Consider the following 24,712-nt stretch of genomic DNA (forward strand, 5'->3'; position numbering starts at 1 on the left):
ACAACCTATACATGTTGAAGGCCATGTGTAAATTTCCCTTTGGTAATGCTGCAAAAATGCACACAAATGTCAGAAATGTATCCGTATCCTAATCCTTCAAGAAGTCCAGCAGTCAGTCAACCATCAGCAGGTTCTCAAGTGCACGCGATAAATCCCAACCAACTGATCAACCCAGAATTAACTGCCAGGACCAACGTCACGAGGACAGAGGAAAGGTAAGAGTTTTATTTGCAGGACTGATACAAATGCATTACTCTGTAAGAATGTGCATTGCACTTAGTACATTCTGCATGACTTATACAGTCATGTGTCCCCAAAGACAGACATGTCACATGCATGCAGCTTTTGCTGTTTAAAGGTTTTTCACAGATGTGCCTTTGCATTTCAGAAGAGGTTATCTGATGGAGTGCCCTCTGAAAAGCGACCCAAACTGTCACACGATGTGGAGGAGTAAAATGGGGAATGCACGGTGATTTCCAACAACTGTAAGGATTAAAGTATATCTAACGATTGTTTATTCGAGTCTTTATTGTTTTCAACTGGTGTGAGTAAATGCAGAGCAAATTTAAGGCTTCCCACAGTCATGGACAACCTGACAATGTAAGGGTTTTGTTTTAAAATTGTGTTCCAGGCCTGAAAATATTATAAAATCTCAAAAAGGCATGGATAATTCTATAATTTATATACATTTTTTTGTTGCTATGCACAGCTATAATATTGCTTTGTGCGAAAGCAATCTCTGTAAAATGATTTTTTTAAATAATTTTGAACGCATACAAACATCAGTGTCATTCAATATTTGTGCCAATTTTAATTATTTTTTATCTCTCTTTTGTTAACAGTAGATAAGATGGTGTCTACAAGAGCCAGTGTCTGCCATGCCACCCTGTTGAGGCATAAAGATTTCAGCTGCCAAGCGGGGTCGGAGAGCAGCGTTTCAGATGGGGGTATAAAGATGGAGGTGGATCCATCAGGCTTTGGAAAACTGAAAGTTCTGCCATACAACATCACAATGTAATCACGAAGAACACCATGTCTGAGTTGGTGAAGGAGGTCAAAGAAAACACTTTTCAGATTAAACAGTTATGATTATTTAAAAAGTTCAGTGTATATTTTAGAGTTGCCCTCTGAAATTGTATTCTGCATCTTAAAGATAAAGTGTGTATTTTCTGTTCAACTAGTGGAAAAATATAACTTTTCAAGCAGGTTTCCCCAAACATTTACCTTATCTACCATTGGTCCTGCCCAAACCTCATGCCATTGGTTGAGCCAATGTTGCTGTGTTGGGCTGGTCGTGATGCTCAAACAAACAGAGCAATGTTTTGATAGAGTCCCAGAGCCACAAGGTTTAAGTTTTTCGTGTAAATCGACCTACAGTACATATGGCTTATTGTTGTCTCTGCAGATTATGCAGGAATAAGCAGGCATTTTAATACGGAAAAATTAAACACTTCAGCATTAAAGATACCGCAATAAAGTAATAAACGTCCTGATTTGACTCTGTAACCAAAAACAAGGCTCATCAATCGCACTGCATCGGTGATGGATACACAAAGCTTTGGCATAATGATCAACACAGTTGCAGATGTTTTTATCATTTCTGTTCTCAGGATTTTTCCTTAAGTCAGTTCGCTAAGAATACTGTGAATACAAAGAATTCCCCAGGAGGAAAACCAAGACCATATACACTCCCCTAGAGGAACAGTACATGGAGAACAAAAAGCAACATATGGACACAATGCTCTGCGTTGAGTGTGGCTACAAGTACAGGTTCTTTGGTGAGGATGTGGAGGTAAGAACTAGAACAGTCCATCGCAACAATCCGACATTGGATGATTCATTACCTTGTTAATGTAATGCAGTGGTTCTCAACTTTTTTTTTGATGAACCGCGGTACAAGTGCATACCGACCCGTATAACTGAGAACCAACTGATGTACACCAAGTCTAGATAAACGTTATAATGCAAAGAGGAACTTGATGATAGATTTTATTATTTTGACTGATAAACACCCCCCATTTGTAACCTAACGCCCCCCTCTCTACTAATTTGCTCTCAGCGCCCCCTGGCATCCTTTGAATGCCTCGTGGGGGGTGGTACCACCCCCGTTGAGAACCCCTGATGTAATGACATTGACGTTACCATTTATGTTGTTTGGAGAGAATTCTTTTGTTAAAACAGTATTGTCACTTTCACTGCGATTACCACAGATCATAATGTCTTATGAAATTATGTTCTGATTGATATAGATTGCGGCAAAGGAACTAAATATCACTTGCCATCTGGACCATAACTTCATGAATGCCAGCATTCCCACTCATCGCTTGTTTGTAGATGTTCGGCGACTGTTTTCTCAGGGATATAAGGTCACTGATATTCTTTTATTTGCAATATCTTATAAATCTATTCCAATCAAATAAGTAAATCTATCAACAGTGCTGTTTACTGCTTGTAATATTAATGTTTCAGTGATTTCAGTCACAGTAAATCAGGGATGCACGGAAACCATTTGTTTCTCTCCCGATTTCAGAAATCTCAGTATCGGCCAATACCGATCCCGATCTGATACCAGTGTTGTTGTTTTTTTTCTTAAACAGTTTAGACTAGCTGTACCTCACTGTGTGGAACTGGTAGGAGGTTACTTTTTATATGTAAAGAAACAACCTCTAACTACACAATATTTTATTATAAAATAGAGAAAACAATTTTTTTTTTTGCATAAAAACGATTAACAATTACATTAGAAATGTGTAGCCTATTAATAAATTATTTTTCAGTTAACTAGTCTACTGGCTGATGCAGCAACAAAAATAACAGTAGTTCCAGTGAAAGACTTCAGTATGAAAGAAGCCATTAATAATGATAATATTAATATTATTAATAATCATAAGGTGTTTTTAAAGATTTTGTGTTTCAGTGGCATACCCCCCCCCCCCCAAAAAAAAAGGTAAATTGTTTGGTATAATTTTAAAGAAAATGTTTCTTATTTTTAATGATATAGATTATGATAAATTATAAGACTCAGCCTAATAAACATGAAAAATTCCTGATTTTACATTCATGGTGTAAATAAGGTAGCTCCAATAAATGTATTTTGTTCCCAATGATGTGACCTGTAACTGAGTAAAATTTTGTGTTGATACGACAAAGCAATCAAAAGTTATAGCATTACAAAAATCATTCATCCTTGTGTCCAAAAACATCTCCAAGTGTCCAAAAGCCTCTCCAAACAAATAAAACATAATAATTGTACATAAGAACTAATTACACAACAATGACTAAAGGTATGCTCTCTCTCCAAAGCATGCAGGCATGAGTAACGAGATCTCATTCTGTTTCATTTGAATCATCATTGAGTCTGTGTCATGTACTTGGTACCATCTCCTGGTGGCCATATGCAATTAGAGTGAAAGATCCTCTCTGCCCATATTTGGATGACTTCCTCCTCTGATTGCAGTGATCTGAATCCTAATATGATTGGTTTAGTGTTCCATGACGCTGGACAACATATTACATAATTTCTGATGAAGTCATCTGATCCAGGAAAATTAACATGTTTTTAGGCTGATAGCACATGTATGTCAGAGACATTTACTTACCTTTTACTCGCTACATTTTTAAAACCAGTAGGCTGGTTGTATTCTACTCATTGAGAGCTTTCCTACAGCATTTGACACATGGCTATTTGATCAGTTTAATGTTTTTACCAATTACAATAATATGTACAGTGTAAATTATTAATAAATTATCAAAACAGAACACTTCTGATTTGTCTGAAAATTTCAAAACACTTGTTCAGTTTTTGTCAATGTCTATATGCATGGTAAATTACAGCTTATAAGCTTTAAAATGATACATATTTTGTGTTGGTCAAGACTGCAGTTAATATTTTGATAATTTTGTTTTGTTCTGAACTTAAAGGGTTGAACAAAGCCTTTTGTGATTCCCAAAGCTATCAAATGTCTTCAAGAGACTTTAAATAAATGCTCAAATCAAATGGACTAATGGTGCTTTTATGGTTCTTTTATGTCATTTTGGAGCTTTACAGTAGCAACCATAGCTAACACGCAGTATCGGATTTGGATTGGGCTCATCAGACGAATACCCGATCCAATTAAAAACATCAGTATTAGAGCCAATACCGATCCAGGTATCGGGTCGGTGGATCCCTACTGTAAACACTGCATGTTTTTCCTAATTTCCTTGGTAGGCGTTGTGAAGCAGACCGAGACTTCAGCCCTCAAGGCCAGCGGCACTAACAAGAGTTCTCTTCTCACATGGCAACTATGTGCACTTTACACCAAATCCATGCTTGTAGGAGAAGGTATTGTTTCTGTATTGTTTGTTTTTGACTCAGTTTTGTAGTTTTGTCCCAGTGTGTTAAAGATTAATACCATTGTGTTCATCTGGTTGATCAGGAGTCGGTTGAACTCCTTTAATTTCTCAGACGTGAATCCTCTACTGAAGTTGGGAGATCTGGAGCAGGATGAAGATGTGGTGCAGGACAGTGGCGATAACAACTATCTAATGTGTGTGAGTGAGAGCTTTGACACAGCGATGAGATCACAAACATTTTTAACTGTGCTAATAAAAAAGGTTTCTTGAGTACCAAATTAGCGTTAACACGTAGTTTTCTTAAAGATGAGTGTAATGGCTGTTGTAAATGGGGCTTTACAGTCATAGAGTGAAAATAGAATTTTTGTTATTTCAGTCAGTAATAATAGTTTGCAACATTAATAAGCTTTTGGCAGTTTATTTGATCAATAAAATACTACCTTGGTAAACAGAAGCATCAATGTCTTTCAAGAGCAAAAATGTCTGAGTGATTGCAGACTTTTAAATGGAAGTGTAATAAAGCCAATTTAGCTCATTTGTTAGATATGAATTATCAAAATGTCAGCCCTCATGGTATCAGAAGTTTTCTGAGTATGTGCAGGCATGTATAAAAAATATATCATTTACATTAGAAAAGAATAATTGAATGATGCCCTATACTAAAACTCTGTTTTCTCTTTTGATTTCATGTGGTCCAGTAAACTCCGACTGCAAGTTTATTACGCAATATCGCTCTGTCCAGGTAAAATGTCTGTGAGTGGAGAGTAGTTATGTCATCCAAAGATTATAATGTGGTCAAATGTTTGTTTGATAGTATATTGCAGATGATTTAGAGTGCAACTTTAATTAGTCGACAGATTTATATAAAGGTTGATGATAGAAAATATTAGTCATGTAATTTTCAGTCAGGTCGTACAGTTAAAAGAATATTTCGGGTTCAATACAAGTTAAGCCCAATCGACATCTTTTGTGACATAATACTGATTACCACTAAATTTATTTAGACTTGCCTCTACTTTTCATTTCTATGTTTAAACCCTCTATAAATTGGCTCCATTCACTTCCATTGTAAGTGCCTCACTGTAAGCTTTTTTATTTTTTTTTAAAGAAAAGGAGGGATGAGTCTTATTTTTTGTATCCATTTTCAGTTTCCTTGCGTCAATGTTTTCCAAAGTATGTGGTTATAGAGAGTGTTTTTTCGGTGGAGGAAATTTGCTGTGCCAGTGTTGATGAAGGTTGTAAACGTAGCAAAATCAATGCGATTTCAACTAAAAACACATTAATTTGGATGTGGCCGAATTAATGTAATGCTAGAAGCATCAAGTGCAACATTGAGAAACATGTATTATGGGGTGGCGACTGCTGACTGTCGCCACCAGATGTCAGTAAATAACTATCACTTTATGACTGACATCATCGTTCAGTATCAGTGGGGAGATTCAAAAGCATTTGTTTGCTTGGAAAGTTCTCTACAATACTATTGAATTCATATTCACATCTTTGCTTTTGACATGATATGAATATAGGAAAATCTAAATCTATTGATTTTGTTATATACATAGTGTGTGGAAGGGATGATGTACAGGACATGTAATATTGATATGAGAGAAAATGCGGAGTGATTTGAGAAACAGCTGTATCTGTTACCTGGGACAACATGAAATAATACAGTTTAGTTATGTTTTGAAGCATGTTTAATCATGTATTTATTTATTTGCTATTTAATATACAGTAGATTGAAGAGAGAGGACAGGACACTATGTGGAGGAGGGAGGGGTGGGATTAGGAAATGATGTGAGCCAGATTCAAACTCCCATTTCCCACATGAGCACCATTCCGTCTTCATATACTGTACATTTTTACACCAGTGAATGTAGATTCTGTGCATATTCTACCTTACATAAGTGATTGCACATGAATTGTTCTCTTTATTCACTGTAGGATTCTTTAAAGTGAGAAGAATTCTGAGTGGGTGTGCTGCAAGGCTGGCAATATTTCCCTTATAGTTTGACTCAAGCTTCCTTTTAAAGACCCAGTCTGACTTTGTTTCAGTGCCTGTGGCCATATGGAAAAAAGGTTGCTCAACAAAGCAAAGTAGAATGGATGGTATTCATTAGGGCTGAGCTGGCGCTGGTGCTTCATCACTCAAAGTGTCTGCATTAGTGTGCTGGGCACAGCTTTTCACTGATATAGGGTCATGCTTTTTGTGGTCTCGTGGTGGAAAAATGCTTGGGGATGGGTGAGGGGAAACAATTATTTCGGATGGTATAGTATCTAGGAGAGTGAATTCTCCCCCCCATTACTCAATACCCTTTACTTATGAATTTTGCATGTAGGCGTAAAGAAGAAAAACCTGAGTGGACCTAATCTGTGTGTGCATTTGAAACAATTGAACATCATTTCCACTGAATGTCGAAACTAGGGGTGGGTAAAAATACTGTATCGATTTTCTGATGTTCATTTGAACAATCTCTATATCGATTCTTAAATCCCAAGATCGTTCTTTTACTCTGCAGCAACCCTCTACAATGATAGGAAATTGCTCGCATTTGCAACCAAATTTATGCAAAACTTATGCGACCCATTTGAATTTTACACGAGAAGTTACTATTTTAAAGTGCTGTGGAGTAATTTGACCATTTAAAATAGCTAGACAACTCCGACATTTTAAACAGCACTGACGAGGGAAAGGGAAAACACCTGCCCTGCACCAACATCAATTACAAGACTTTTCACATCTACCCATCAACACCCTTACTAACATTTATCACAGTAAACTGTAACACAATTTTTCATTACAACTGTGTCAGTTGTATTAAAGAAATTTACGTGTTTAAATGTGTTAAGGCTATTATTTTTTTTATAACAACTACAATTTAATAAAAATAAAAAACTAACTACTTAACTTATGAGCCATCCTTGGTCTTAACTATGGTAAAAACAAGGGCAAGTACAGTATAGAATAAAACTCTGGACCTTTATAACTTATGAACAAAGTCATGTGTAACATTTTAATAGATTTCCTGTTCTAATGATGTTTGAGATGAGGAAACAAACTGGCCTAGTTTGGCTTCAAATTTTCCTAGAATCAAAATGATTCCTTAATCATTAAGAGTCTGGTAAAAGGAAAGCAGTACATGTTATGGAGTAGGAAACAAACATTTTCACTATAGAAGCACAGTCCCAAATCAAAGTGGTTTACTCATGAATATTATGACTAGCCCTATAGAAATAAGGTGTTAGGTTAGTTTGATTTTCCACAGTACCTTGAAGTACAAAAACGGTTAAATTCAGAAGTTTCTAGATTTATCAAAAATCATATTCATTACAAACACGACAAAACATTACAAAGCAGACGGCCGCGGTTCCTCTGGCTCTCGGCGGCCGGCAGCGACCCCTCTGTCCCTAGGCAGACGGCCGCGGCTGCTCCCCTGCCGGTTGCAGCTGCGAAGACTCCGCGACAGCGCATCCCTCCTCCTTCCCGGGTTTCGGCACCACTGTAACAGTATAAGGTCCGGCAAGGAGGAGGCGGGAACTGGCTAAACAGTCAATGTAAAGTTTTAATGCAAAACTCAGCTTAAACATAAACAAACACAGATACACACCCACAACGCGGCCACGTGTGTCTCTCTCTCTCTCCCGAACCGGCGTCTCTAGCTGCCCTTTATCTCGCTCTCCCGCTGATTAGCTGATTCAGTGCCGGCCGTGCTCCATCACGGCCTGGCCACACCCACCTCCTCATCACAGGGACATAAAGAGATTGAGCACTTGACTCCACCACACAGAGATCCTCAAACACTTAACGTCTTTAGTATACAAGTCAACAATGGTCCCTGGGAAAATGGCTGCCAATGGCTGCCAATCTGCTGGCACGTAGTGTCTCATGTGGAAAGGGTGTTTGAGAAATTGGTAAAGCAGTGCGTATAGCACTGAACTGTATTCCGTCTTCGCAGACACCAACTTTGTCAGCCCAACCACAGCTTTCACCTGGCTCCGCACTTACATGTCCTCATTGTGGAAGGACAAGTGAGTGTGATTAGGTTCGCAGATAAATGGTTGCCTCAGTATCTTTGGTAACAATGGACAGCCTCAAGCGAGTGAGCAGTTGTGAAGATATTGCTTGAATTCTGTACAGCCAGTGAGTCCAGGTGGGTGGTGGGGTACAACAGGTGGCCCAGTCTGGTCAGTAATCGGAGGGAAGAGGGAAATGGGCATTTCAGTCCTGCAAGAGACATTGCTCAGTTAACAAGAACACATCTCTTGTTCTATCTCTTAAGAGGCATTGTCCATTGCAGTCACTTCCAAAGGTGACTGTTACAGGTTCATAGAGGGCTCACCCATCGAGTTGATAACTAAACTCTCAAACTACTTGTATATTTGGATATATGTACAGAAACAATATTTCCTGTACTTATAACCAGCAACTTCAAATCAATAATTTATATTTATTTTCCATTGTTTTTAATTTGATTATTTAATTTGCAATGCTTGTAGTTCATTCCCTCATGGAAGTCTTGTACCTTTGTCTTTTTGCCCAATTTTCAAATACATTTTTGCTTCAAATCAAAGTTTGTAATTTTGTGATTTACCTCGGAGCTGGCTGATTTCAGTCATGTCTTTAATGATAATTGTATTTTTAATTTTTTTTGATAAAATGAATGGGAAAATTACTTCTGGTGGCTGAAAAAGTGGCCGTGCACTGTTGTGCTCTATTGACAGCATCTTGAGTGTGTTTAGCCATGCATGTAAAATTTTAGAAAATAAATATTACATCACTTCCAGGAATTGTCTTTTGAATTCCCAGCAGGTCGCTTGTTTTCCAAGGTGATATGGGGAAAGTTTGAAAGGTTAGTTAGATTAGATTGCTCAGGCCAGTTAATACTGGCTTTACAAGCTCCAAGCCTCATCTTTAGGGAAATTCAGTAGCACCTATAATTAAAGGACTGTGTTTTCGGATCATAGGCTCAGCTTGGCCCTTTATGATAAACTTAATCATAGCTTAGTGCACTTAGAACTAGAACTCTGTGGTAATAAACTGGTCATAATCATCAGTTTCTTGCTTTCCGGGTGATCTTTCCCTGTTTAAATGGCACACTCTATGCTTGCAAACGGAAGCTGTCTACAGGAACCTAATTAGCCGTGTCCAAATTGCTGTCCGACATTTGGTACGGAGAAGGTCTGCTTATTATCATCTCAGAAGAGCAAGAGATGAGTGATGAGGAAGGGATTAGATTAAATTAGTAAAGGGCAGATATACCAAACAGAAATGACGTCGCCCCATCATGGTCTTATGGTGCATTCAAGTCATGTCAAAATGATTGTATTTAAGAGATGAATGCACGCGAACACCACCACAAAATAGACATCTCAATAATGAATGTTGATGGTACGATTTACTACTTATGGATTTTCAGTACTGTTGATAAAGAACGATGATAAATCTTACCTGAAAACACTAATTTTGTTGATTTAGGAAGAGACAAAACTTTGGCCCATGAGACAAAACTACATTTCCCACCATTTTCTGTGAAAGCACGAGAGGGATACAATAATAAAGCACAACAGTGCCCGCCCACTTATTCAGCCGTCTAGGTTCCGGAGGTATTTTTCCCATTCATTTCTTTCATAGGCTTTTCATAAAATCCTTCATAAAAGAGTTTTAAGCTATGAACCAAACCAAGCGGCTCCAAGGTGAATCACAACATTTCAAACTTTCATTTGAAGCAAAAAAGTATTTGAAAACCGGATGAAAAGACAAAGGTAGAAGAATGCTCAAAACATCAATTTATTCTGAGCAGATTCACTCTCTCTCATGATTCCTCTTTATATCTGTCAGTGTTCCCACTAGGATTTTCATCCATGCGATTATCTAATCAGTCAATCATGTGGCTGCAGTGCATAAAATCATACAGATACGGGTCAGGAGCTTCAGTTAATGTTCACATCAACTATAAGAATGTGGAAAAAATTTTATCTCAGTGATTTGAACTGTGGCATGATTGTTGGTGCCAGATGTGCTGGTTTGAGTATTTCTGTAACTGCTGATCTCCTGGGATTTGAACACACATCAGTCTCTAGAATTTACTCCGAATGGTGCCAAATACAAAAAACCTCCTGTGAGGGGCAGTTCTGTGGATGGAAATGTCTTGTTGATGAGAGAGTTCAACAGAGAGTGGCCAGACTGGTTCGAAATGACAAAGTCTACGGTAACTCGGATAACCGCTCTGTACAATTGTGGTGAAAAGTGGTTGGCGCTGTTTTGGCGGCACGAGGGGGACCTACACAATATTAGGCAGGTGGTTTTAATGTTGTGTGCGGTGTATGTGCCACCAAGTTCTACAGATGATGGCACCTGCACCTGATTTGTTAGTAACTGGAAAAAAAAAAAAAAAAAAAAAAAAATAGAATAACTAATGATAGAAACTAATAAAAATAGTGACATTATTATATATATTTTATATTATTTTGCACTGAAATGCACATTAGACAATATAGCATTGATTTTGACTTGATGCAACAGTAACATCTGTAAAAAAGTTTATTAATATAAAGGCCTACCGAATTTATATAGGGCTAAATTGAAATATTCTGCGTGCGGTGCTACCGATTAAGTACAGTCATCTCTTTGAATTTCTGAAGGCAAACAAAGCCAGTTGTGTTACTATAGTAAATCCAAGGTACAATTTTGTTAGGGGGTGATGTGTGGACTGTAAAGCCTTATAATTTATGTTATGGTCAGTGTTGTTTATAATGGTGCCGTTACACATGGTCGTTTAAACACCAAGGCAAGAGACACTTAAGGGTTTTCATAGGGTTTTTCCACAGCCAAATTCGAATGAGTTTCACGTCTCGCACCATGTTTCTCTCAGTGCTGTTTATAATGATTTGCGCTGCATAGGTGAGACTGCTCTGCGCTCGCGCTGTTCTGTTCATTGAGCTGGCTGATAATTGATCCAGGTAGTGGCTAGTGCTGGTACATTCCGTTTTTTCTCATACGAAACAAACAAATGCGTCACGCATAATAATCGAGAGTTGGCAAACTCTGTAGTCGCACCGGTGTGACCTCTTAAAAAACAAACAAACCTTAAGTCTCACCGGCGGGAAAAATGATGGCAAGATGTGACCATTTAGTTGCAGTCTGGAGCCCTATATTTCTACTACCCTTGCCAAAGAAGTTATCAGAGTAAAAGACTTTCCGCTAGAAGAGATATCATGTCAGGTCTCTTGCTTCTCTGTTGTGTATGTGTGAACGCACTCGCGAACAGCCTTTGATGGGCTGCTATACGATGATGTCACTGTGAATACGTGCAAGTGTATGGTGGGGTCCCTTTCGCTTCATACAGGTGTCCCATTTGTCTGCACGCAGTATAACGCGCAACTGACTGGTGCTGGCAAGTGTTACATTGCGTCATGGATATTAATGAACCATGTGAAATGTCAATAGATAATAGCGGCGCTCATAATTCAGCAGCGGTGCAGCGCCGCTCCTGAATGCATATAGGGGAAACACTGCTGTTCCTCTACCTTTTTACATTTGTCTTTCTGTTTTTGCTTTTATCTGCTGTCTTGCTTTAAATGTCTTTATTGTTTTGTCTGTCTCAGCTCTCCCTTTCCCTGTTCGAGTATCATGCTCTCTCCGTTTTTGTCTTGTCTCTGGCCACATCTGTTTGTCTGATTTTGCCACCCAGTGTTTTATAAGCAGACATGTCAGGCTTCATTGTCCCTAAGTGTCCTTCTCCTCCATTGCCCTATGGCTGTTTTACCATTACCATAACAACAGATATCGTATTGCTGTGAGTAGAAAATCTGGGGAAAAGAAAGAAGTGTACAGCAGAATTATATGTCAAAGTGTTCATAGGCTAAAGTTCCTAACCTATTCACCTGAACAACTGTCAAATCACTGTGTAGGCATTTACGTCTGCTTACAAGCTGGAAAGGGCACTCTTGTTAAACGGCTTACACTCAAGACTTGTTAAAGTGTCTGAACTATGCAGGTTTGCAATAAATGATGTTGGTAATGCTCCATTCTATCAAGTGTATGTTTGTTTTTAATAGAGCAGAACAGTCTGGTTCCAGAAGTAAAATTCCATTAATTTCTTCCATAGATAACTTATAAACCTTTAAGACCTTCTGTGAGCTCTGAGGTTGTTCAGTGGCAAGAAAAAGTATGTGAACCCTTTGGAATTACCTGCATTTTTGTATAAATTTGTCTTAAAATCTGGTTTGATTTTACAATAATAAACAAACAAACTGTTTTAACTAATAACACACAAATTATTGTGTTGTTCTTGTACATACTGAATACATAATTCAAACATTCACAGTGTAGGTTGTAAAAAAAGTATGTGAACCCCAATGCTAATGACGTCAACAATAGCTAATTAGAGTCAGGAGCTGGCAAACCTGGCATCCAATTAGAGATTGGAGGTGTGGGTTAGAGCTACTTTGATTTATAAAAAGCACTCAAACATTTTGAGTTTGCTATTGACAAGACACATCTGCTGACATGGACCATGCCTCGCAAGAAAGGGATCTCAAAAGAACTATGATCAAGTATTGTTGCTTTGAATAAAGCTGGAAAGGGTTACAAAGTTATCTCGAAGAGCTTCGATATTCATTTGTCCACAGTTAGACAAATGGTCTATAAATGGGTATGATTTATTACTATGGCTACTGTCCCAAGAAGTGTCCATCCACCCAAGAAGACTCAAAGGGCACACCGCAGAATGCTCAGTGAGGGGAAAAAGACCCCTAGAGTGACAGCTAAACACTTGAAGGAATCATTGGAACTGGTTAACATCTCTGTTCATGAGTCTACTATACGGAAAACATTAAACAGGCATGGTATCTATGGCAGGACACCACGAAGGAAGCCGCTGCCCTCTAACAAAAACTTTGCTGCATGCCTGAAGTTTGCCAAACACCACCTTGGCACTCCACAACTCTACTGGGAAAAGTTTTTGTGGACCGATGAAACTAAGGTTGAATTGTTTGGAAAGAACATGCAGCATTACGTATGGCGTAAACAGGGCATCGCATACCAACATAAAAACATCATCCCAACGGTGAAGTACTGTGGAGGGAGCATCATGATTTGGGGATGTTTTGCTGCTTCGGGGCCTGGACTGTTTGCCATCATTGAGGGGAAAAAGAAAATCCAAAAAGAAAATCCACCTTTTGTGAGTGGCACACTCAAATTCCAGACCTTAACCCAATAGAGATGCTGTGGAATGACCTCAATAGAGCCGTTCACACCAGACATCATAAGAATATGGCTGAGCTGAAGCAGTTCTGTAAAAAGGAATGGTCCAAAATTCCTTCTGAACATTGTGCAGATCTAATACGCAGCTACTGGTAATGTTTGGTTGAGGTTATTGCTGCCAAAGGAGGATTGACAAGTTATTTAATCCAAGGGTTCAATTACTTTTTCCACAGTACTGTGAATATTTAAGGGGATGTGTTCAATAAAGACACGAACGATTTTAATTGTTTGTGTGTTGTTAGCTTAAGCACATTGTGTTTGTCTGTACTTGTGACTTTGATGAAGATTAGATCAAATTTTATGACCAATTAATGCAGAAAACCAGCTAATTCCAAAGGGTTAACATACCTTTTCTTGCCACTGTATGCCTTTTTTAACGGAATTCCTGGTGAGCAACTACACTACCCATGAACCAGCAGAGAAAGATCCACCAATCAGGGAACCACGGCTAACAAAGCCCACGAAGTCCAGCAGAGACTGCCCATTTCCATGACGCACTGTTAATGACGCAATCAAGTCGGTCTCCCTACACCCTCAAACTACATTTATATTAGTATATATTGGGATATTTTGCAGCAAACTTAAAATACATTGTTTCTACACATAATCAACAACCTGAAGTCAGTAGTTTCAGACATTAAGTACACAGTCTTTTACCTTTATCTTTTTGTCTGATTTTTCTAAATAATATTTTACTTGAAATCAAATATTGTAAAGTTGTGATTCACTTTGGAGTTGGTTGGTTTGGTTCATGGCTTAGAACTCTTTTATGAAGGATTTTATAAAAAGTCTGTGGAAAAAAAATGAATGGGAAAAATACTTCCAGAACTCAGATGGCTGAAAAGGTGGATGGGCACTGTTGTACTCTATTGCTATGGATGTGTTGAGATAGTGTCCAAATCTGCAATCAGGGATAATTCAACAAAAAATGAAAATTCTGTCTACATGAGTCTGAGTAATCTTGTAATTTTCCCATTTCAGTATTACTATAAGCATAGAAGGGACAGATAAATTGCAGACCAATTTATCATCATCATTATTCTCATTTCATAGTTATTTCCTCCAAATATTATTTCAGTGTTGCTTTGGATATTATAAATGGCAGTACAGACTGCAGTAGTATGACTGGTATACCGAGTTCAACTGTTAAACATGTGCTGTGCACTTCAGTTCTCAGGGGTGTTATACTGTAGCACGGGTGGGCCCATAGCAACCGCTGCCGAGTGGTTGCAATACTATGGGTTTATGAAACCCCTCAGGGGGATTGCAGGTGCTGTGTTGAAGGTGCCACTGCCAACAGTTTATCCCAGTGTGTGTTAGTTACTTGAAATGGATTCTGATTCTCTGCAGTACCTATCAAATATCATACAACTCTTCAATTTCTTCGTAAACATAACACAGTCACACTTCACAGAATGTTTGCCTATTATTTGCGTCTTCAATGAACTCCTCCTCCATGACATTATTTGGCTTCATATTAAATCAATGAGGCTAATGAGGCTACTATAGTGAGGGTCAGAAGTGTACCATAAAATAGTTAAAGGAATGTTTTAGATTCAGTTGTCAAGCTCTGTTGACACATCTGTGGTATGCCTTCAATTACCACAGAAAATAACATATAATTATAATATTAAAAAAATAAATAATTTAAAGCTTACCAGTGAGCTTTCAAATAGGGCTTATAAAACATTATGTACTGTAGTTCATTTACATTAAATACTTTTGGAATGCTGCCTTCCTGTGGTGTAACATGCTGTACTTCATCTAAAACTACATGGAAATGTTGTAATTTGAAGTAAAAATTGTGAATAAAAAAAATGGTGAAAAATGTAAAAGAAATGGTGACCAGTTACATTACCTAAGATACTTTCTCTTATACATAAATAGAAATTAAATCTTATGTTTATAGAAAATAAGTGGACACATTGTCACACTTCAAAAATAATTTTCTCACCAAGTTTTTTTGTCTTGTTTTCTAGTAAAATATCTCAACATTATGAAAACAAGATACATTTACTTGAGAAGCAGTATGATATAATATATTTGTTTTTTTTTAGAGCAAAATCTAAAAATGTTTTTTACTTATATGTATGTGTATATACATGTATGTGTGTGTGTGTGTGTGTGTGTGTGTATATATATATATATATATATATATATATATATATATATATACACATATATATATATATGTGTGTGTGTGTGTGTGTGTGTGTGTGTGTGTGTGTGTGTGTGTGTATATATATATATATATATATATATATATATATATACATACGTGTGTGTGTGTGTGTGTGTGTGTATATATATATATATATATATATACATGTATGTGTGTGTGTGTGTGTGTGTGTGTGTGTGTATATATATATATATATATATATATATATATATATATACATGTATGTGTGTGTGTGTGTGTGTGTGTGTATATATATATATATACATGTATGTGTGTGTGTGTGTGTATATATATATATATATATATATATATATATATATATATATATATATATATATATATATACATGTATGTATGTATGTGTGTGTGTGTGTGTGTGTGTGTATATATATATATATACATGTATGTATATGTGTGTGTGTGTGTGTGTGTGTGTATGTGTGTATATATATATATATATGTATATATATATATATAAAGCTATTTGCCAATAATAAAAAATAAATAAAATTCAAAGGGAAAAGAAGTGTATTTAAGTTCTTGTTTTTTTTGTTTTAGCATATAACCCCACTAAATTTTTTTAGATTTCTTTGAAAACAAGACTTAATATCTTACGTCATTCTGCTTCTCAAGTAGTTTTTTTTCTTGTTTTAATGATGTTTAGATATTTATTTATTTTTTACCAGAAAATAAGACACAAATAATTAGTAACAAAGTTATTTTTGCATTGCAGTTACCCATATCATGTCATATATGACATTACATGAAACGGAAAGTGTTACTGAGGCATGGAAATAGGAATGACAGATTTTAGGTTCTGATTTTAAAAATGTTGCTTCATATTGAAAGGTAGTATGTCTGTGTGTGTATTTTGCTCTCTTATGCTGTATTGCCCTCGTAAAGAGTTTCTTTGTGCCTGTCTTTTAGAGAACGTGTTTGCATGGTTGTGGTTTGTAGAAGCAGGCTCCCACAGGATCAAAACTGATTTTAATGAATTATTATTATTTATTTATTTATTGCACTGTTGGGAAAAATGAAGCTGGTTGTGCGCTTGCACAGGCCATATATGTTCATTTGTTGCCCCAGCAACAGCATGGAGATACAAAGCGAACCTGCGTCCTTGAGATCTCTGCGGTGCTAAATGGTGGGGAGGTAAAAGTGAATGGAATGATGGTGAAGCTTAGAGAATATGTGTGTATGTCTGACTGATATGCAGCATAAACCCACTGAAAAAAACAAGTGATTTTGAAGGCTTCAGGATGACACACACACAAAAACAATAGAATTCACAGTTTCTAAGAATTATTTATCTTTTTTAACAAGAATGTTGAGAAACTTATTTAGTAGAGATTGTGGGCATATCATGTCCAGGTATGTGCATATGTTTAATTGTTTCTAATTGTCATGATAATATTGTCATAATGTCACAATAATTTCTTATTTCTTTTTTATTTTGGGGTGGAATTAAAAGTTAGAAGTTTTTGGACCACACACCCTTTGTAAAGGAATAGTAATTTAAGGAATATTCTGGTTTCAATACAAGTTAAACTCAATCTACAGCATTTGTGGCATAATAAAGATTACAACAAAAATTATTTTGACTTGCCCCTTCTTTTCTTTTAAAAAAGCAAAACTATGTATTACAGTGAGACGCTTACAATAGGAGTGAATGGGGCCAATCTTTAAACGTTCAAATGCTCACTAAAAATTGGCCCTTTTAACTTCCATTGTAAGTGCCTCATTGTAACATTGATTTTTGCTTCTTTTAAAGAAACGGAGGTAGTTTATTCAATACTATTTTTTGTGGTAATCAATATTATGCCACAAATGCTGTTGATTGAGCTAAACTTGTATTGAACCCGGGGTAGTCATTAACAGAAATAGTACTTTCACCTTTTAACTTTTTTCTTCTTGTGTGTGTCACTTTTGCCATGGCATTTTTGTGTCCATATCATCTCTTTACAGTGTTATTTTTTTTTGGTTACAGGAATTTTTATTTTATTTGGTGCACTAAACCTACAGCAAATGCAGGAATATTTTTTTGAGTGTTGCCTTCTTACATACATTAGCTCACCCAGAAGACCTTTTTAAACTGCTGTAAGTGATTTAATACATTTTTGCTAAATTTCACCATTTTGCCTTCCAAAGACAAATGTCAAACCCAATGTTTCCAATCCTGATTCACAGGCAGAGAGCATCTCTTAAAAATGTGTGGGCCAGCCCCTGTACCTTTTTTCTGTTTACAGAGCTTAGGGCTTGTCACAGAGACAGGTGTGATTTCTTAGGTCACCTTTTTTCAGTGATTCTGTCAGGTGTTAGTGAAATTTTATTCGGGGTATTCAAAAAATCACTTACGGCACCTCTAGCTTCATTTGTACTATTTCCTTCAGTCCCATGTGTACTTTCTCTTTGTCTCTTCTCTTAGTGTCCAAGCAGATGACCGAATTCGTATTGAGAATCGTGAAAGTGACGTTTTTGAATACCAGACTGCAATGAGAATTATCAAAGACTTCTACAAAGACACTTCTCAATCAGTTCTGGGAAACCATGAAAATAAATCATTTTATCTTCGTCTCCTGTCTATATCGCTCTGTCTGTTTGTGTATGTCAGCTGTCTGTTTGATGTCTGCCCTCCAGTCCTCACGAATTGTCGGCTGTTCTTTTGGATAGATTTAGTTGCTCAAACTGATGTAAGGTCAGTGTGTGTAATTGAAAAATCTTTCCTTGTTGGCGGAAGGGTGACAAATCAATGTCTGCTGTCCTTTAGGCTGGACACGTGTATGATGAGGGGTGCTGGCTTTTGCTGTCAAGACTGAGACTATAATCACCTCTCTGTGTTGTTGTTCAGGATCCACATAACAGCCTCCCTCTCCTTCGCCCATGATTTCTCTCATGCTGCTTGCTTGGTTTATCACTGCTTGCTGTCACTTTTATTAGAACACATTGACAAGCAAGTAGTGATAGAGCGAAAATATCAGTCAGGCAATTAATTGTTCAGTATTTGGTCTTTTTTTTTGTTTTGATTATTGATAGCTGTGTCAGCTTGGCCATTTAAAGGAATATTCCAGGTTCAAAACAAGTAAAGCTCAATCGACTGCATTTGTTGCATTAAGTCGATAACCACAAAATAATTTTGACTCGTCCTTCCTTTTCTTTAAAGAAAAGCAAAAAAAAAGGAGACAGTGAGGCACTTACAATGGAAGTAAATGGGGCAAATTTTGGGGCGTTTAAAGGCTGAATTTAATAAAAGTACTTACATGGATTCTTCTGGTCAAACATGTGTATTATTTGAGCTGTAAAGTTGTTTAAATCATCGTTTTTACAGTTGTATTAGGGTTTATGGTATTACGTCGTTATGGCAACGAAGATTGGATATAACTTTACATAGGAAAGGTTAGTAAGTGATTTTAGCACACTGAAGTCATAAACAGTACTGGTCCTTGAATCTGATTGGCCAAGCGGCATTCTAAGAGTGCTGATATTTAGTATAACAGCACTGGGATGCTTTACAATTTGTGTTACTAAGCTTGTCAGTGTATGTGGCTTTACAAGTAGTGGTGGGGATTTCGATTAAGTTCACCGATTTGATCAGTGAACATTTCTGCCGATTACATCTTTACACTAATAGGTGGAGACAAATAAGTGTATTTTACCGGCTAAGAGTGAGTAATTGATTCAACTGATTAAAAAAAAAAAAAAGCACTAGTTGTTCATTACCAAAACGATGGAAGTGCACAAGAACTATTCGTTCACTTCGCATTATGAGAACAAGCATGATTCTTTTGCTTAAAATTGGCCATCCGCCTGTTCTCTCGATGTTAGTATCAGAATTATTAAGAAAACCATATTGGTCGATCACTACAAACAACTGGTTAATATAGCATTGTCTTCTGCCAAATCATAGTCTCCAATACCCATTTTTAGCATAAACATTAGATTCTTAATTTTAGGTACATCTTCTATCCTCTTGAATTTTATAGAACACTAGTCAGCCTGGTCGTTGCACATTGATGTATTTGAGCACACTTTTAGAAAGACTTAAAATCTTTAAAATTGTGAGTGAGTGATATATGCAGACATATACCGGAAACTGATCATAAGGCAAAAAAACGATACTGAAACCGGAGGTTTGTCAAAGAGGTAAACTGTATCATGCAAAGGCAGAGAAATGCAAGACTTTGCAGCCCTCTACATTGCGAGTAAATCATTCGCAAATGCGACCAAATTAAAAAAAAACTAGTTGCCTAGTTCCTGAAACTCCACTTAAAATTTGGGTTCAGAAGAAGATTTTAAATTACAGACATTTGCAGAGAAAGGAGAATAAAAATTCTGAACATTACTGTGTGCAGCATCTTCAAAATTCAGTGGAAGAACAGTTTTCAGAGCTTTAATTTAGCCCAAGCTGATCTAAGAAACAGTGGCTGGTAAACACTCCAAGTGCATTTCACCGTTTCTCCTCACACAGAGGTCTGTTGCAGATATTTAACCACAGATCAGCTTAAACCGCAAATGACAGAAGTTTGAAAGAGACTAGTAGAGGGTGTCGGCACCAGCACTCTTTGAAACATCAAACACTGCAATGCTCCATGTGTGAGGGAGGAAAGAGAGACCTGACGAATGCATGTATCACACTTTTTTTATTAAATGTATGTTTTAATCTCTGTTTTGTGTCATTGATAAGTATATCTATATATGTAGAAATGTAAATGCATAAGTAGAAGAACTGCCAAAGATAATGAGTTATAACATTTGAAATTGATGAAATATGTGTAATGTCGTTAAATATATTTTAGCGCAGTTCGTGTATTTATTCAATTTGACACTAAAACTTCTTTGTTCTGTTCCGAGTAATTTTTAAAGCCTGGTTAGAGTAAGAGAATGCCTAATGTATTTATAGATCAATCCATCTGGAACATTTAACCAAAGTAATGTCATTTGCAGTCATTGTATGGTGGAATTTATTGTTCAGGCTCAACAGGTATGAAATATCCTCAATGAATGAAGCATGCGTTAATGAGACGGTCAGACTGCTGCAGGTTATATATGTTTGAATTATTATTCAGGAGCTGAGTGTAGCTACATTTGGAAAGGAAAAATTATTTAGAGACAAATTTCAAGAAATTATACATTTAAGATCAGTCACGTTAACGCAAAAAACATGATTTACTGTTTTAATCAACTAACAGCCCAACTAACAGAAATAATCTGCCTGTCCTCTGCATGTAGGTGTGCTGAACGCTGTAACTGTACATAGAACGTGAAAGCAGTTGTGCAAGTAGTCCCTCGCTTTGAGGATCTGCCATAAATGCAGTAATGTAGTAAGTGTAATACATGTGTAACTATCTAAATATTTAAAGGGGCAAATGCTTTTATTTTTTACTTCAACAAACACTGTAAATATTGAAGACTTTAACAAATATTCTATTGCAGCATCTATGTAGGGGTTTGGTAAATGTTGTGCAAATCCCTGCTCCTTAAACTAATATTTTTTTTTTTTTTTTTACATAGCACTTAAATGTTAGATGTAAAAATAAAAGTGTACTAGCCAATGGTGATTCTTTCTTCAATGTGTCCATAGAGGGTTGCTATGTGAGTTGAGACTCAGTCCATATGTCTGTTACTGGCCTGTACATTTATGTATTTTGCAGATGCTTTTATCCAAAGCGACTTACAATGCATTCATGAAATACATTTGATTAGTTATTGTGTTTCCTGGGAATCGAAACCATGATCTTGGCATTGCTAACGCCATGCTCTACCAGTTAAGCTACAGGAACCTCATAGCTTCTGTCTATGTATGTTATTAATGGTGATTGCTAAGGCAGGTAACACCATTGCTTTTGCTCAAACCAAGAGTAGATGATAAACCAGAGAATCGCCAGACTGGTTCAAACTGACTAAGTCTATGGTAACTCAGATAACCACTCCAAGAGTAGATGATAAACCAGAGAATTGCCAGACTGGTTCGAACTGACTAAGTCTATGGTAACTCAGATAACCACTCCAAGAGTAGATGATAAACCAGAGAATCGCCAGACTGGTTCGAACTGACTAAGTCTATGGTAACTCAGATAACCACTCCAAGAGTAGATGATAAACCAGAGAATCGCCAGACTGGTTCAAACTGACTAAGTCTATGGTAACTCAGATAACCACTCCAAGAGTAGATGATAAACCAGAGAATCGCCAGACTGGTTCGAACTGACTAAGTCTATGGTAACTCAGATAACCACTCTGTACAACTGTGGTGAGAAGAATAGCGTTGGCACTGTTTTGGCTGCATGAGGGGGACCTACACAATATTAGGCAGATGGGTTTAATGTTGTGGCTGATCGGTGAATAAATAATTAGCATAACACTTTGTAAAATCTCTGTGAATTCAAATGCGCAATCCTGAAATAATGATAGCCACAGATTGTAGAAGTGTTGGCACTTTTAAGAACATGTAATATTTAATTTATAATAATTCTCTTTCTCACATTAATTAGGAAAAACCTTTGTTACAGACTTGACAGTTGGGAAAGTTACACTTAACTATACATGATGAGGCAAAACCATCCAAAACGCTTTGAAACCAGCAAACTTTGACTTAGACATTGGTATGGTATCCATTAAGGCTCCACGATTGAGTGAAGATTGAAATTGCAATATGGTCTTGCGTGATTACTGAACCTTAAAAGCTTAAAAATAGACTGCATTTATCGATTCAGTCAGCGCTTCAGTCAGCATTGTGTATGCAATCGGCGCCCTTTAGCGGTTTTATGCCATAATCCAATATATCACAATAAAACTTAAAAAGGGGGGCTTTGTTTAGTTAGTAACTTCTATCACATTTCCGTGGAATTGCCCAACATATGCATAATATGAATTTGTGATGTTCTATTATATACAGTACATAAATTGTCAAATGAGAGTTGTATTGTTTTGAACTGCAAGATCTTTTTTCACATCAATCATCATGCTTTGATATTTAGTAATTTTTCAATATTTTTATTTTATTTTTATACTCTATCTTTCATTGTGGCTGTCTTTAAAATTTTGGCCTGTCATGTGTTTTACTGATCCAATCCATGTTCAATGGAAATTATTTATTTTTAGAACAATAAAAAGCTTTTGTACCTTTTGTAAATTTTTAAAACATAATTTCTGATCAAAATATTGCTCTAATGACAAAATAAGTGAGTGGCGAAATACTGGTATCAGTATAGACCAATAGTTTTTTTTTTTTCATATCGGTGCATCCTTAGTTTGTGTCGACATAACGGTGAGCAAATTATGACCTATCCCTTTGAATCATCTGGATTCAGTCAGATTTACTGAATATAAAACACTGTCTGTGCGCCTGTAACTGCATGTGTATCTTGCATCAAGTCCTACAGATGTATTTTTTCCAACAATTGGTGAGTAATTCACTCCATTACTTTTATGTTGCCTCATAAAAGCCTGTATTGCAGAAGATTGTGTTGATAAATAGGTTTCCAATGCATGTTCAATGTGTTTTCTGCTGAGTTCAGTGCTTGACATGCAACAAAAATAGGCTCTTTGTGTCAACAGATGCAGTATGTGTGAAACAAGCTTAAGGATAACAAAATGAATATTTGGAAAATAATATAGCAAACTCACACAGCGTGTTAACCTTAATGTGTTCACTCTGTATTTCTACTCTGAATGAGTCAGTGTCTGGTTTCTAATATGCTGCAGCTACATTTTCCTTGCTCATTGGTTTTGCTTCAAACACTTTCAAGAATCCAGTGGCATAGTGTAAAACTATTAGTGCTCTGACATACTCCACACCTAAAGTAGACACATCTCACACCTACCTTTCTTAGGCACATACATATAGGTATTAAAAAGAGCACTCATTTATCCAAGTATAGTGAAGCCAGGGGAAGCAGAGCTGAATGTGAATCACGATGGTTACACTGAGTGTCACCCCTGATGTGTGAGTGTTCTGAAACGTCCTGCAATTATGAGCATATTAGGCACATTCTTTAAAGAAAAATAACAGGCCTTGACCACACATACTTCTTAAAAGGGCCATAATTAACAGTATCATGGGTGGAAACAGAGCCTCGCTGCCTAATAGTTTGTCATGATTGTGTATTGTAGTTTGTCTTGTTCGTATTGTAGGTTATAAAATGTGTACAGATGTAATTAAATAATTTTGTGGGAAGTACACTTTGGATATGTTGTGATGTTTGCAGCTTATTCAGAAGACTGTCGAGTGATGCAGACCATATGGTGCTTAATGCTACTATCATGAAGAACCTGGAGATCCTGTGTAACCAGGTGAGTCTTTTATACAAACTGAAGAAAACATGAATTTTGGAATAATCAGATTTGATCCTAAATTCCATGGATTTTGTCCTACGTTAAGTGAGGAACAAAAGGGGATTTTTTTAAAAGCAGAAAACTGAAAAACTTGCATACAAACGTTTGTTAACTATGAGATGACAGGCAGTTGTCTCATATAGTGTGTATTGCATCAATGGATAAATGACTTTTACCAAGTGATTTGTCCATTTTCTAGTATGTTCTGATTTTGTGAAGACTTCTTTTTGCTGTCTAACCACAGGTTCAGTGAAGGGCAGTCTGCCCTGTGTTCATGACCTCACTCAGACTGCATTTGGAACTTCCAAAAAATGCATGTTTTTACTTACAATTTTTTCTTCTTTTTTTTAACTGTCCACATTTGTTTTATTTGATAAGAATTACATTTCCAAGAAACAATCCATGTGATGCCATTTTTAAATGCCTTTAAAGCTTGAGGATTGTTCAACTGTGCCTTTGACGTAATGCATGCTTGCACAGATCCATTTATGTTTATAAAGAATAAAGATGTTTGATTCCATATAACTATAATTTCATCTTAAATCCACATATTTTCCTGCCAAACCTCTAAACAGACATGTTGGGAAGCATTTTTGAATAGA

The 24,712-nt window shown here is 36.7% G+C and overlaps 1 pseudogene; it reads left to right on the forward strand.

Annotated features, from left to right (window-relative positions):
- The first annotated feature begins 56 nt into the window (after positions 1-56).
- Positions 57-24,712, forward strand: part of LOC127420702 (DNA mismatch repair protein Msh3-like) — a 75,707-nt pseudogene continuing 51,051 nt past the window's right edge.

The sequence above is a fragment of the Myxocyprinus asiaticus genome, chromosome 3 (assembly GCF_019703515.2).
Source record: "Myxocyprinus asiaticus isolate MX2 ecotype Aquarium Trade chromosome 3, UBuf_Myxa_2, whole genome shotgun sequence".
In the NCBI taxonomy this organism is placed as follows: Eukaryota; Metazoa; Chordata; class Actinopteri; order Cypriniformes; family Catostomidae; genus Myxocyprinus; species Myxocyprinus asiaticus.